The sequence below is a fragment of the Mandrillus leucophaeus genome, unplaced genomic scaffold, assembly GCF_000951045.1.
Source record: "Mandrillus leucophaeus isolate KB7577 unplaced genomic scaffold, Mleu.le_1.0 Scaffold1063, whole genome shotgun sequence".
Taxonomy (NCBI): Eukaryota; Metazoa; Chordata; class Mammalia; order Primates; family Cercopithecidae; genus Mandrillus; species Mandrillus leucophaeus.
In genome coordinates, this window is record NW_012098799.1 from 1,202,640 (window position 1) to 1,216,641 (window position 14,002).

The following is a 14,002-nucleotide window of genomic DNA, read 5'->3' on the forward strand; positions in this document are numbered from 1 at the left end:
CCTGGTTGTACAGCTCCTCCTGGAGCCTATCTCTGGGGCTTGCATGGCCCCAATTGGACATGGGCCCTGCTTCCCTCAGGTCTCCAGAGAGCTCAGATCCATCTGCCCAGCCCTAGTCCTGCCTGGTCCCCCACAGCACTCCCTAGCTACTCCTCCCCAGGCAAACACAGGGAAGGGTGTGCGGGTTTGCCAAATAAGTTTCTCTTCATGGCAGTATTGCTCCAGAAATGCCCACCTGCCCTTGCCCCAGGTACTCCGTCCACCCTTTGATGAGGAAAAAATGCCAACTGCACTGCAAAAATGGCTGATCACCATCTCAGCCATTTGGGGCCAGCTCTGGCCCACCTGTGGGAGCCTGTCTTTGGGAGACTGGGGTTGGGACTCAAACTTCAGGTGAACCTACAATTCCGGGATAGCGGGACTGGGTCCCTGGCCTTTCTCACGTGGCAGCCCTGGCAGGGCGATGGGTAGAGAGCTCACACCAGCCTAGGTCAGACAGGAGGGGAGCCAGGTGCCACCCCGAACACACTTGTCCTCCTCACACCTGGCCTCCGTCAACATCTAGACAGGTCTGCCCGGAAACCTTGATGTACAAAACACACAGAGGCATGCATTCCATTGAGGAATCAGAACAGTGAATTCGCAAGACTCACGTGTTCTGATGTAACTCCCCACATGTATTCTGTAACAGAAACCCTATGATGACCATGTTAGGGAATTCAAGGCATGGGCAAATGCCTAACTTGTGCTGCAGGAACACAGTGATACTGAACACTGCTCTCAAGACAGAAGAAACAGAAGAAATACACTACCTTCAATCTGCTACTTATCATTAAGGAAATTCAGGGTATGGACCCTGAATACCTTTTATTTCATGTGACTTGATTCATCTTGGGGTAATAAAAAAACAGCTTTAAAGCTAATTGGTAAAATGCAAATGTCTTCAAAATGTAAACATGTGGTCTAAATTATGTTCAAATATTAGGTTTGCTAAATACTCTAAGGTCATAAACTCCTTCTTTGAATTTTGAAATTTGTTTGATTTTCCTTCTTTACAACAAGGTAAGGCCTGGGAACATGTAGAGTTGGCTACACCCCTAGCTATGCTGGAAACAGTCAAACTTTACCAGCACCTAGTACCTAATTAACATAACTTACTAGGGTTTACATTAAAATTAAAATTAAAATTGCTAAGAGTCACTATTATAGCACGTAATTGAGGCTACTAGAAACAGTTTTACATGCAAGGTGTGTAAGAAAAGTGAAATGTGTTTTTGGTAAAACATTATAAAGAGGCATGGGAATGTAAATTTTTTAAAAACCTTTAACATATTTAATAGGTTTCCCAAAACTGAATTTCAGCTTTAAAATTGTCTTTTATCTCTTTGACATGTTTAGTTACATGGGAAGCATTGTCAGAAAAAAAAAAAATAATGTTTAATCATCTTCAGGTTATATTTTAGTGAATAATATTAATAAATGTTCCAAAATTGTATGGAATTTCTAAAATTTGAATATGTCTGAGTATATGCTATCAATCATAATTATGGTTATTAGGTTGTTATTGTAGACCACAGAAATAATCAAATTTGCTTGTATAAAGCTACTAACCCAAGTAGAACCAAAAATTAATTGGACACCAAAAAAAAAATACTTTGTCAGATTTTCTTGTTAAACCAGCTGATACTGAAATTGTTTAGAAGTACAATTAATGAACTCCACTGTCTAAGTCAAATTACCTATGATAACCCATCAGTTATCAGTGGTATGCACCTAATTTGGAGAAACAACTGATATTAAAGAAGATATAAGTCTAATGTTAATTAAGCATGGACTCATGGAGAACCAGGATGACCACCTTGTCCTTCCTGAGTCCTTAAAACTTTTATTGTTAAAAGTTCTGTATTCCATGACTCATCATGGAAAAGATAAAATAACCCAAATTGAATATATTGGTGTGGTGACTTATAAATTGCTAAAGTAGTTTATAACCAATGTTTCCATATTCCTGGGAAAACAATCAAAGCTTCAGGCACATGTGGTAACCTGATGGGCCACTTAAACATTTTATAAAAGGATTTCATTCAATTGTTATTTTCAATGCATATTTTCTGGTTGTGTAGAAGCTCTCCCATGCAAAAGGGTTGTTATAATACTAAGTTATTATGCCACCGTGTATTTTCACAAGGTAAAGAAAGCTTTTTATGGTTCACTGAAAGAATTATCCCCTATACAATCTAGAACCCGAAGATTGGACCTTTTTTTTTTTTTTTTTGAGACAAAGTTTTGCTCTGTCTCCCAGGCTGGAGTGCAGTGGTGCAGTCTTGGCTCACTGTAACCTCTGCCTCCCAGGTTCAAGCAATTTTCCTGCCTCAGCTTCCCAAGTAGCTGGGATTACAGGCATGTACCACTGTGCCTGGCTAATTTCTGTATTATTATTATTATTATTATTATTATTATTATTATTATTATTATTTTAGTAGAGATGGGGTTTTGCTAAGTTGGCCAGGCTGGTCTTGAACTCCTAACCTCAAATGATCTGCCTGCCTTGGCTTCCCAAAGCGCTGGATTTTCAGGCATGAGCCACTGCGCCAGACCCAAAGACTGGATCTTCTGAGAACATCAGAGAAAGAGTACACTTGCCATCCACATTGCAGCAAAACTTTAGAACCCTGAACTTTGGGTTCATAATCTCACAATTGAGAAGGGTCCATCCACAGTCTTGGAACTGTACACCCACTGGAACCCTTAAGGTAAAAGTAATGAGGGAATTTTCTCCCTAGAAGAAGATGGTATCCTTGATGTAAAGAGCTTTTCAAGAGTTCACAGATTAAGACTTCTACTATCACAAGACTCTTATCTTTGAATACGTTTTCTTGCTTATGCCTCTATGTACAATAGAAGTAGAAAAGGGGTCTGTTATGTGCACTTATAGGGTATACTTTTATTTGTGAAGGAGTTTGGAACTAGCCTTATACATGGATAACCTTATACTTCGAAAGATAAAAGATGAAGGCCCAATGTAGGTGAGAAACTTTAATGGTACATACGTTGCCTGGTAATCAGTCGGAAACAGAACACTGGTTCACTCTTCTTCACCCACATCATGGGTTAAAGAGAACATTGCCAGGAGGCCTTCACTCTTCTAGAAAGGCATCATTTGTTAGGTCCTTTTTCCATTGTTTGGAGTAAAAGAAGCAACGTAAAAGGAGAAATGTATCCCTCATGATAGGTTCTACAGCAAATTCCACTGTAAAGGCTACAGTTACACAACAGACTTTAAATTCTCTTGTCAAAGTTATGATAGAATTGGCTGAACAGAGAAGTATCTGTGCGGCTGCTGGCACTTATGGCCTATGGAGAAAACATCGGGTATTACAGAGATTCAGGTGTAGCGGATTAATGAAGAAACTGCCTAGTTAAGGGAATAGACTCTATCTAGCTCATTCTTATATCTATTTGATTTTTGGAGGTTTGGTTTATGCAGAGCCTGGGTAAGGAACATACTCCAACCTTTTGATATAATCTTCCAGATACTCATAGTAATAGTTTCCCCGGTGCACGGTCTTCTCCCAGAGATTTTAAATGCTTGCATGCAGCCATCTCTAGAATGTCAAATGGTTTCTCTTCAACTGGAATGACAAGAGCTGAAAAAAATGTGTGACTATGAGACCACTGTAACCTATGAATGACATGCTGAGACCAGATACCTAAAATTATGGTAACTGAGAGTGTTGCTAAGGACCTAAGTTTTGGTCATACTCTCATCTAAGTGAGAACCTGACCAAAAAGGGAATTTTTTAAAAAACAAAATTGTGGGAGGCCATTGTTTTGGATTGAGCTTATGCACTAGGCCTCAACAGACCAAACCAAACCAAAATGGAGTTGCTTGTGCTAAAACTTTAAGGAAACACAGATTCTAAAACAGACCAGTATTTGTTTTTCTCCTGCAAATCACTAGAATGAACATTCCTGACAGCATATGTAGACACCCCCTGAAGTTCCCATTAAATCTTTTAACCAGATTCATTTCTTCTCACAGAGACCATCAAGCTTCAGATAATCATGCAACAAAGGTTCCAGGCAGTTCCAGGTGAAGACATCACCCCTAGCCACTAAGGAGGCACCCTGCCTCCACTAGACAGAGCAGGGTGAGAATTCCATAATTTCCAATAGGTAGGGACTACCCCCCAAGCCATCAGAAAGCAGTTACAGAAGAAAGACCATCAGTCCCTCCACCTCCCATAAAGATTTATGAGGATCACACCTCTTGGGGGGAAATGAGGTAGGAGAATAGGGTCTGGAGGCAAGAAACAAAAGGCCAATTCATGCTGACTTCCTAGAACTAAATCACATGGAAACACTTCAGCTATGACAGGTAATATCCTCTCTATTTACATAGGGTATAAACCTAGTAAATAACTTTGTAATGTTACTTCATCCTTTTCATTTACATAGGGCACACCCCAGGTAGCCAATAGAAACCTCTAGAGGGTATTTAAACCCTAGAAATTTCTGTAATGGGGCTCTTGAGCCCCTATGCTCAAACCTGCTCCCACCCTGTAGAGTGTACTTTCATTTTCAATAAATCTCTGCTTTTATTGTTTCCTTCTTTCCTTGCTTGGTTTGTGCATTTTGTCCAATTCATTTTTCAAGATACTAAAAACCTGGACACCCTCCACTGGTAACACTGGGAGTGGCCCATCCTCACTGCTGTGCACTGTGGACAAGAGAGCCTCCTGGGGCGGAGGACCCAGTTAGGCCATCACGCCCATTGCTCCCAAGAAAAGGGGCACCAGGCAAATTGCCTGCGGCCTCGAGCAAAAGCTCCTTGGCTGAGGCCTCCATTAGTCTCACCCAGATCATGGCCGCCACCAGGTTGCTGAGCCAAGGCTTCCTGTATAGAACCTGCCAGGTGTCCTGGCTGGCCAGCTCATCCTCAGTGCCTATCTCTGGGGCTTCCACAGTCCGATCCAGCCATGGGTCCCATTTCCCTTGGGCCTCCAGAGAGCCTAGATCCATCTGGACACTGGCCGTACTCCTGCCTGGTCCCTCACAGCACTCCCAAACCACTCCTCCCCAGGCAAGCACAGGGAAGGGTGTGTGGGATTGCCAAACATTCCTCTTGATGGCAGTATTGCTCCAGAAACGCCCACCTGCCCTTCCCCGAGGTCAACTCCCTCCGCCCTTTGCTGAGGAAAAAAACGCCAACCATGCTCCGAACATGGCAGATCACCATCTCAGCCACTTTGGGCCAGCTCTGGCCCACCTGCGGAACCCTGTCCTGGGAAGACTGGCCTTGGCAGGGTCCTCTTAGCCTGCCTTCCTGACAAACAGGGAAGCGGTCCCCTTGAACCGTCCAAGGGATGGACCCAACCTAAACACATCCCTAACTGTGCCTTTAACATGGGAGGATGGTGAAGCCCTCACGGAAGAGAAGAAAATTGGGCAGGCAGCAGGATCTGAGCCCAACCCCTGCTCTCCAGGAGACATTTGCACTTGGGCATTCTCACAGGCCACTGCAAGGGCAACTTGACCATGAGGTCAAAGGTGACCAGTGTCCCACTGTCCCCTGGAGGTTGGGACTCAAACTTCAGGTGAACATACAATTTTGAGATATGCTACTGCAGTTTTGAATAAACATGGTGGTAAGCAGAGTCCCTAGCCTAGGCTTCCTATGCCTTTCAGCTCAGGCTCCCTGGCTGGTTGTCTCTTCCTGGTGCCTGTTTGGAGGTTCCAAAGTCTGAGCTGTTCCCAGGAGATGCTTTGTATATGCATTTTGGAGTGTGGTTCTGCTGCGTGTCCCCCTACAGTTCTGCCTAGCACTTTATTTTCCATTTCCAGTGCACCACAGTAAGGTTTGATAGGGAAGGGTAAGGAGTGGAGAGGTGAGTCGGTGTGGGAAAAAATAAGAAGTCAGGGGAAGACGGAAGCGGGGAAGAAGAGTGACTGGTTAGGGAAAGAGTTTCCTTTACATGGCAGTATTTTACCAGAAATGTTAACATGCCCTTTGGTGCCACCCACTCAGTTACCTCTTCCTCCATCATTTGCCACTGAAAAAAAGCCAACCAGCATTAAAGTGATTGTCACTAAGTGACTCCAGGCTCTCACAGTTGGTCCTCCAGTGTGCAGGGCATCTTTCTGGTAGAATGGTCTCTAGCTTCTTCTCAGAGAATAAATTTGTCCCCATCATGTAACTCTAGGAATGGATCCAAACATATCTACCCATGGCTCTATCTTTAACACTGGATCTGGTCAAGACTATAGGAAATGTCTTTAGTCTGAGCACAGAGTTGAAGTCAAATCTACTTAGGACCAGTGGGAACATTCTGTCTTGGGCATTCTTACTATAATATAATTTAACCTTGAAGTCTCAGGCAGCTAGACACAAAGAATGGCAGCCCCAAGGCATCAGGACTGGCATGAAGTATGATGCAAAACTGCCATCCGAAGACAACAGGGCCTGTGGACCCAGCTCTACTCACAATGCTGTCCTCTTGTCTTCAGGCTATGATGGTCCTATTTTTAGGTCAGTTAGATATAAGATCTCAGAATACTTGGCACACAAAAACTCTGTTAAAACCTCTGCACTAAAGGATTTATCAAAAGCTAGAATGTCTTCTAGCAGTGTCCCTAGGGTGGCCCAGCCCTACTTATCATGTTTACCACAAAATTCTCACAGTTGAGAAAAAATGTAGTTTTTTTTCTAGCTAACACATACTTGATAGTATTTAAACTTCCTTTCTTAGAGCACTCCTAAAAAGAGCTTACAATTTCCTAAAAAGAGATCTTTGGGTCATTGATGAAATTAAGACAGAATTTAAAAAAAATTGAAATCAGGAGAGAGGCAGCATCACGGCAGACAGGAGGCAGGACTAGATTGCAGCTCCGGACAGAGCAGCATGCGGCATCTTGCACTGTGAATTTTAGCTCCAGATCAACTGCAAGAAGAAACCAGCAATCCCAAGAGGATCCACAGACTCTCTAAAGGAAACGGACTGTGCCTGCAGGACCCGGGAGACACCCTGAATACTGTGAGTGCCCCATCTATAGAATTGGGAAAGGGAAACCCTCCTCTCCTGAGCACACCCCCACTGGACCAGCCAAAGGTCAGTTTGCAGGAGAAGTTTCTGACTTTACCTGAAGCTGAGTCAAATTAGAGAGACGAGTAAAATATAGGGGTAAAGGAAGCAGCAGAAAGGCCCTGAGAGCTCAATGGGTCCCCAAGCAGCCCATTCCTGCCTGGCACCACAGGGATCCATCAGGAGGGTGGCCAGAGGAGCAGGGGGTAAAACTCCATAGAGAAGGAATTCTCTAGCTGAACTTTGTAACAATTTGAATGGGGCGAGAGGCCTCCTGACCAGAACTCGGAGGACGGTGTGAATTGGGCTTGCAGACTTCACAGAGGGGGGAACAACTTTTCTATTGCAGCTGGGAGGCAGATGGCCTTGGGCAAGTTTTCAAGCCCAACTTGCCCACCACCTGGAAATAGACTCAGGGCTGTTTGCTGGGGCACAATGGGAGTGAGACTGGCCCTACCGTTTCTGTGGGAGCTGGGTGAGGCCTGTGACTGCCAGCTTTCCCCCACTTTCCTGACAACCTGCATGACTCAGCAGAGACAGCCATAATCTTCCTAGGTACACAACTCCAATGACGTGGGAATCTCACCCCCATCCTCCACAACAGCTGCAGCAAGACCCACCCAAGGAGAGTATGAGCTCAAAGATGCGTAGCCCTGCCCCTACTTGCTGGTCCTTCCCTATCCACCCTGGTAGTGGAAGACAAAGGGTATATAATCCTGGGAGTTCTAGGGCCCTGCCCACTACCAGTCCCTCTCCACACTACTATAGTTGATGATTTCTGGAAAGCACCACCTTCTGGCAAGAGGTCAACCAGCACAAAAATAGAGCATTAACCCACCAATGGGTTAATGTTCACATCACAGGACTCTGTGCAGACAACCCCCAGTACCAGCCTGGAGCTGGGTAGACTCACTGGATGGCTAGACCCAGAAGAGAGACAATGATCACTGCAGTTTGGCTCACAGGAAGCCACATTCATAGGAGAAGGGGGAGAGCAATACATCAATGAAACACCCAGTGCGACCAAGGAATCTGAACAACAGCCTTCAGCCCTTGACCTTAATTCTGACAGAGGCTACCGAAATGAGAAGAAACCAGAAAACCAACCCTGGCAATATGACAAAACAAGGCTGTTCAACACCACCCCCAAAATCACACTAGTTCCCCAGCAATGGATCCAAATCAAGATGAAATCCCTGATTTACTTGAAAAAAATTCAAGAGGTTAGTTATTAAGCTAATCAGGAAGGGACCAGAGAAAGGCGAAGCCCAATGCAAGGAAATCCAAAAAATGATACAAGAAGTGAAGGGAGAAATATTCATGGAAACAGATAGCTTAAAGAAAAAACAATAAAAAATTCAGGAAACTTTGGACACACTTTTAGAAATGTGAAATGTTCTGGAAAGTCCCAGCAATATAAATTGAACAAGTAGAAGAAAGAAATTTAGAGCTCAAAGACAAGGTCCTCGAATTAACCCAATCCAGCAAAGACAAAGTAAAAAGAATAATAAAATATAAACAGTCTCCAAGAAGTCTGGGATTATGTTAAATGACTGAACCTAAGAATAATTGGTGTACCTGAGGAAGAAGAGAATTCTAAAAGCCTGGAAAACATATCTTGGGGAATAATCAAGGAAAACTTCCCCAGCCTTGCTAGAGACCTAGACATCCAAATACAAGCAGCACAAAAAACACCTGGGAAATTCATCACAAAAAGATCTTTGCCTAGGCACATTGTCATCAAATTATTCAAAGTTAAGATGAAGGAAAGAATCTTAAGAGCTGTGAGACAGAAGCACCAGGTAACCTATCAAGGAAAACCTATCAGATTAACAGCAGATTTCTCAGCAGAAACCTTACAAACTAGAAGGGATTGGGGCCCTATCTTCAGCCTACTCAAACAAACAATTATCAGCCAAGCATTTTGTATCCAGCAAAACTAAACATCATATATGAGGTATATATGAAGGAAAGATATAGTCGTTTTCAGACAAACAAATGCTGAGAACACTTGCCATTACCAAATCACCACTACAAGAACTGCTAAGAGGAGCTCTAAATCTTGAAAGAAATTCTGGAAACACATCAAAACAGAACCTCTTTCAAGCATAAATCACACAGGACCTATAAAACAAAAATACAAGTTTAAACAATCATTTACTATGTCATTTTTCTTTACCTTGAAGAACATAAACTGTTGTTTCAGTTCTACAAATCAGCAAGATATTATTTATAGCAGGAAATATTCCATTGAAATGTTGTACTGTAATGTGGGAAAATGTAAACGTTTTTCATGGTTTCTATCAATGTGAAATAAAATTTAGTTCTGACTTTTCTGTGAAAGAAAAAAAAAAGAGAAAACAAAAAACACCAAGTACACAGACAGCAAAAAGCACAATGAAAGTAATGGTACCTCACATTTCAATACTAACATTGAATGCAAATTGCCTAAATGCTCCACTTAAAAGATACAGAATTGCAGAATGGAAAGAACTCACCAACCATCTGCTGCCTTCAGGTGACCCACCTAACATATAAGGACTCACATAAACTTAAAGGGGTGGAAAAAGGCATTTCATGCAAATGGACACCAAAAGTGAGCAGGGGTAGCTATTCTTATATCAGACAAAACAAACTTTAAAGCAACAACAGTTAAAAAGAAATAAATAGGGACATTCTATAATGGTAAAAGGCCTTGTCGAACAGGAAAATATCACAATCCTAAACATATATGCACCTAACACTGGAGCTCCCAAATTTATACAACAATTACGAATAGATCTAAGAAATGAGATAGACAGCAACACAATAATAGTGGAGGACATCAATACTTCATTGACAGCACTAGACAGGTCATCAAAACAGAAAGTCAACAAAGAAACAATGGATTTAAGCTATACCTTGAAACAAATGGACTTAACAGCTACATACAGAACATTTTCTCCAACAACCACAGAATACACATTTTATTCAACAGCACATGGAACTTTCTCCAAGATAAGCCATATGATAGGCCTTAAAACAAGCCTCAATAAACTTTAAAAAATTGAGATTATATCAAGCACTCTCTCAGATCACAGTGGAATAAAACTGGAAATCAACTCCAAAATAAACCTTCAAAACCATCCAATTACATGGAAATTACATAACCTGCTCCTGAATAAGCATTGGGTCAAAAATGAAATCAAGATGGAAATTTAAAAATTCTTTGAATTAAATGACAATAATGACCCAATCTATCAAAACCTCTGGAATACTCTAGAAAAAACAATCCTAAAATGCACATGGAACCAAAAAAAGAGCCCACATAGCCAAAGCAAGACTAAGCAAAAAGAACAAATCTAGAGTTATCACACTACCTGATTTCAAACTATACTATGAGAACATAGTCACCAAAACAGCGTGATACTGGTATAAAAATAGGCACATAGACCAATGGAACAGAATAGAGAACCCAGAAATAAACCAGAATACTTACAGCCAACTGACCTTCGACAAAGCAAATAAAAACAAAGTGGGAAAGGATACACTTTTCAACAAATGGTGCTGGGATAATTGGCTAGCCACATGTAGGGGAATGAAACTGGATCCTCATCTCTCACCTTATACACAAATCAACTCCAGATGGATTAAGAACTTAAACCTACGACCGAAACTATAAAAATTCTAGAAGATAACATTGGAAAATCCCTTCTAGACATTGGCTTAAGCAAGGATTTCATGACCAAGAACCCAAAAGCAAATGCAATAAAAACAAAGACAAATAGCTGGGACCTAATTAAACTAAAGAGCTTTTGCACAGCAAAAGGAACAGCCAGCAGCTTATACACAAAACCCACAGAGAGAAAATCTTCACAATCTATACATCTGACAAAGGACTAATATCCAGAAACTACAATGAACTCAAATCAGCAAGAAAAAAACAATCCCATCAAAAAGTCGGCTAAGGACATGAATAGACAATTCTTAAGAGATATACAAATGGCCAAACATATGAAAAAATGTTCAACATCACTAATGCTCAGGGAAATGCAAATTGAAATCACAATGCAATACCAACTTACTCCTGCAAGAATGGCCATAATAAAAAAACAGTAGATGTTGGCATGGATGCGGTGAACAAGGAACATTTCTACACTGCTTGTGAGAATGTAAACTAGTACAGCCACTATGGAAAACAGTATGGAGATTTCTTAAAGAACTAAAAATAGAATTACCATTTGATCCAGCCATCCCGCTACTGGGTATCTACCCAGAGGAAAAGAACTCATTATTTGAAAATGATACTTGCACACACATGTTTATAGCAGCACAATTCACAATTGCAAATTCGTGGAACCAACCTAAATGCCCATCAATCAACAGGTGGATAAAGAAACTGTGTTATATTTGATGGAATACTATGCAGCCATAAGAAGGAGTGAATTAACAGCAATTGCAGTAACCTGGATGAGACTGGAGACTATTATTCTAAGTGATGTAACTCAGGAATGGAAAACCAAACATCATGTTTTCACTGATATGTGGGTGCTAAGCTATGAGGACACAAAAGCATAAGAATGATATAGTGGACTTTGGGGACTTGTGCAGAAGAGTGGGAGTGGGGCGAGGAATAAAAGACTACAAATACGGTGCAGTATATACTGCTTGGGCGATGGGTGTACCAAAATCTCACAAATCACCACTAAATAACTTACCATGTAACCAAATACTACCTGTACCCCAATAACTTACGGAAAACATTTTTAAAATAGTCTGTTGCCAATAAATAAACACTTAAAAAATTGAAATCAATGAAAATGGAGACACAAAACAACCAACAGCCTGGGATACCTCCCAGACACTTTTGATTGAATGTGCCTATCATCCTGGTGGCCAAGAAAAAATCCCTGCACACTCTGCCTAGTCCTGAGCTGCATAAATCAGGAATCCAGGCACACAGAGTCATGGCTCAGCCAGGGCCAAAGACCGCTTGCATGAGGTTTTCCAGATGCTGATGTGTCGTGCAGCTGAACTGCCACAGTTCACAGTTCCTACATCTCCCATCAGCGTAGAAAATGGGAGACTCGAGCTCTTGCAAGGACCCCACTAGACAGCCTGGTGTCTGCCTTCAGTCAGTGACCACAACCTGGCAGCTCTGACTCTAGCATTGTGTTCCGTGTGTGTGTGTGTGTGTGTGTGTGTATGTGTGTGTGGCTCTAGCGCTGTGTTTCTACCGTGTGTGTGTCTGGCTCTAGCATTGTGTTCCCTGTGTCTGTCTGTCTGCCTGTCTCTGGCTCTAGAATTGTGTTCCATCTGTGTGTTTGGCTCTAACACGGTGTTTCTACTGTGTGTGTGTGTCTGGCTCTAGCATTGTGCTTCTACTGTGTGTTTGTATGTGTGGCTCTAGCACTGTATTTCTACTGTGTGTGGGTGCGCGCACCCACATGCATGCCTCACTGAATGCCAAGGGTCCCCTGAACATCCTTTTCTGTAGAGCCAGGTCTCAGAATGTGTAACAGTGCATGTTCAAGTCCCCTTACCCCAACAGAAATAGACATTAAGAGTCCACAGAAGAAAAAAAAATAAGGATCTTAAAATATACAAAAATATATTTTAGCGACTCATAAAGGAAATCAAAACAAAAACTACACTGTTGTATATTTTTTCACATATTATCAATTTCCAACCATGACCTGTCCCCCTCTGAGGAACCCGTATTACCTACCATTTCCTGACCCATCTTGGTTCTGGCTCCTATCAAGTGTTCTCAAGTCATCACACTATTTTCTTGCTAGAATTTGTCCTACACATGCAGATAGCCAAATGCCATCTCACAAGGAATGTAAAAACCACATGTTCTGGTGGCAATTGCTTTGTTTTCTTTACTGTTAAAATGGTTATAATCCCACTTAAAACACAGTGCAGTCCCTTATGTGAAACGGCCTCTTATGCAATCAAATCTCCATAGACCTTTGTTCAGTTTTTCTAATCTTGGAAATAAGGCCAAACTTTTGCCTTAGTATCAGTAACAAGAAACACAAAGCACAAGAGCGAACACACAAACACTCTTAACATCTTCACCTAAAAATAACCAGTATAACTGTCACAACTGTGTCTTCTTTCCTTTTGAACTTTTTTTGTCTACATATAATTTGTTGAGATTATATTTTGCATTATTACCACTATCTTTTGTAATTTTTGATACTTTAAGAAGCTTCATTCTTTCTTTTTCTTAATAATCATGGCCGTTTCAGATCCTCCCATTTCACAGAACTGAAAAAATATGAAAATGTGAGGGAGTCCCTGAAAATCTGGGGGTTGTCTTTCCATGTCTTTAAATGCGTAGGTGAAAACGGAGCTGTATTGCTTTTAGATCAAAATTTCATCAGAGGAAATGTCCCCTCTTTAGGGGTACATTCAGGGAAGCCTAGCACTTGTCAGCACGCACGGCGGCCACGCAGTTTAACCATCACTCAGTCCAAACCGACACAGCACGAGTACCCTCCTCCAGCCTCGTAGGTGGGGAGCACCTTCGTGGGGCGAAGGAATCCGTGGGAGCACTCTTCTCCTCCTGTTCGCCCCGCCCTTTGGCCCCACAGAAAAGCTTCCAGGCCAACCTACGAGGAAGGCTAGAGGGACTCTGCTAGGAGGCTCTTCCTACACTTGCTAGAACTAAAAACTCAGGCAGAGGTAAAAACCCAGTGCTCCAAAACGCAAGACCCCGACCCGCCCACGCGGCCCCGACTCGGCCCTCTGGAACTCCCAGATATCAGCCGAACGCCCGAGCCCGTGGTGAGGCAGCCACCATTGCTCAAGGTCGAGCGCCCGGCTCTGGCTGCTCACACGATGGAGGGTGGGGAAGGTCCTCTGCACCAGAAAGGCCGCCTGCGGCACAGACCCCGGCCCTACTTCCCCCAGCGTCAGGGAAAGGAAAGGCA